This window comes from Pseudophryne corroboree, chromosome 6 (genome assembly GCF_028390025.1).
Source record: "Pseudophryne corroboree isolate aPseCor3 chromosome 6, aPseCor3.hap2, whole genome shotgun sequence".
Lineage (NCBI taxonomy): Eukaryota > Metazoa > Chordata > Amphibia > Anura > Myobatrachidae > Pseudophryne > Pseudophryne corroboree.
In genome coordinates, this window is record NC_086449.1 from 779,480,420 (window position 1) to 779,482,919 (window position 2,500).

The window sequence follows — 2,500 nt, forward strand, 5'->3', positions numbered from 1 at the left end:
CTAACTTGAAATATCCCTTAATTTGTCAAGAATTTTAAATAAGGAAACCCGTCCTTTAATTTTACTTTATAATATTAAAATTCCTGGAACGGCAAATTGAGTCTAGTTTGATGTAGGCACAATAAATCCAGTTCGTCTGCAGTTTATTGCTCAGTACCAGACCAGTACACAACAAAAACAATAAACAAAAACGAAAACAATTACAAAAAAATCCAGATCAGCAAATGAAAATATATAAAACACTTTTTTTTTGCAGAATTTGCAGTTTGTTAAAGCTTTTTCTTTGTTTCATATACGCAATTAAAGGACACAAGAACATTTGCCTACACCGTATAATTAAGAAACATATACAAAAATACATTTTGTGTGAGAGTGTGTGTAAGTGTGAATGTGCCTGCTTGAGAGTATGAGAATAACAACTCAATTCTATTTTTAAATTACTTTAAATGATTTAAAGAAGGTACTTTCATTAGTAACAGCAAGGATGCTTAAAGTGTTCACTTTAGCCACATGCAGCCGCCTATACACATAGGGTATGTGTATACCTTGAGTAGTATTTCAGTATTTTTATTTTTTAACAAATATACATAAAATGCGAACTAGAACAAGTATTTCTCATTTCGGTTCATGCGATGTAAACTACAAGCAGGGCATAAAGTTACTATTGTATCAGGAGAGGTCTGGCGCTCTTCCTCGCCCCCTAGCGGCCGTGAGCGGTATGCCATCCTATCCATTCACCCAAATCAATGGCGTTAACCGTTCCTGTACTGAAAGTTTTCGCCTTTTATTAATATCATTTGAATTCAGATTCGAACAATATCGTTTTTTTATCCTGTTTCATTCACAATAGAAACCACTGTGAATGAGTGAGTAACAATAGCTTATGGAGGTTTCATAATCCCTTTTCTGGTCTGATTTAATAAACAATTCCATACTCCCAGTCCATTTGGGACAAACCACTCCACCTTATCTGTTTTATAGTCTCACCTTTTGTTTCAGCAGCAATCGGCCTATATTGAGGCTTTATCCCATCCCCATACAAGCACTATCCGATTTATTTTCCCTACAGCATTAAAAGGATTAGCCTAATTGATTTGAGCACAGACCCACGTTTCACAGATTTCATATAGCTCCAGGGACTCGCCCTCAGCAGACACCAGAGCATTTAGGAAGATTACCTGCAGTTATAGGTGGGCCTGGCTGCAGGTCTGTCTGGAACAACCCTTGCAACCAAACAGGTCCCTCCAGCACTCCAATGGTTAAATGATACGGCGTTCCCTGTTTTAAATGATCAGACTAATGAAGCTATGGCTGTTCATTCAGAGCAGATGTTCTCAGAGATGTTAGCTTCTCTATGCAAAGAAAACAAGGGGATTTTAAAAAAAAACTTTATTTTTTTTTTTTATTTTTTTTTTTGTCTCAAGGTCTCTACAGAATGGAAAAAAATCTAAACAGTGTCTGAGCAAACACGTGTAATCTTATCGCCTGGGCTTATCAAGCATGGCCTACAGACTGCAGGACCTCTCCACTATACCTGTTTATATTACCATTCAATAGCTCCAACCTGTGCTGTGTGATGTTGCATGATGTGGCAAGCTGTACAGTGTGTGTGTGTGTGTGTGTGTGTGTGTGTGTGTGTGTGTGTGTGTGTGTGTGTGTGTGTGTGTGTGTGTGTGTGTGTGTGTGTGTGTGTGTGTGTGTGTGTGTGTTGTGCCCAACCATATAGGTGTAGAACCCATCGACCTTGCAGAAGTCATGCGAAAGAAGTGCAACCCCTTTGTCGCCCTTGTGCATCATCCTTGTAGGGTCTCTTGTCATCCTCTCCCCTATTTGTGCTGTAAAAACTACAACTAGCTCACTGCAAAGCATTCCCCCCAAGAGCCTCTATATATCCATATATACTTATGTGTTTAAAGGGACAAAGGGGAAATGAAGTATTCTCCACATATAGCTGCACTGACCGTTCCTACAGGCGCTGGGTTTGCACAATGCGTTATTAAGATCCATCCAGATGTCTGTAAAGGAAATGTAAGTCACAGCACCCCCTGCCCTCACCTTACCCCCTCTTCTGCCTCCATTGTGGCACAGAGGCAACTGTGTTTATTCAGCTGTTGTGGAAATGCAAGACTCAGCAAGTCCAGGGCATGATTGGGCCTGTAGTTCCCCAACCACTGCAGAGCCAGAGGCTGCCCATCAGCGTTACAGCAATGCCTCTGCTGTGCCTGATATTTGGGGGGAAATAAATGTGACTTCAGCAAGAAAACTGGCATAAGGTGCATAGATGCCAGGTCTAATTTTACTGTGTGTGTGTGTGTGTGTGTGTGTGTGTGTGTGTGTGTGTGTGTGTGTGTGTGTGTGTGTGTGTGTGTGTGTGTGTGTGTGTGTGTGTGTGTAATATATATATATATATATTATATATATCTATATGTATATATATCTCTGTATATAGATAGATAGATAGATAGATAGATAGATAGATAGATAGATAGATAGATAGATA

The 2,500-nt window shown here is 39.7% G+C and overlaps 1 protein-coding gene across 2 annotated transcripts in view; it reads left to right on the forward strand.

The window, feature by feature from the left end:
* PITX1 (paired like homeodomain 1) overlaps positions 1 to 2,500 on the forward strand; it is a 23,921-nt gene that overhangs the window by 8,338 nt on the left and 13,083 nt on the right. The gene's annotated exons all lie outside the window — the stretch shown is intronic.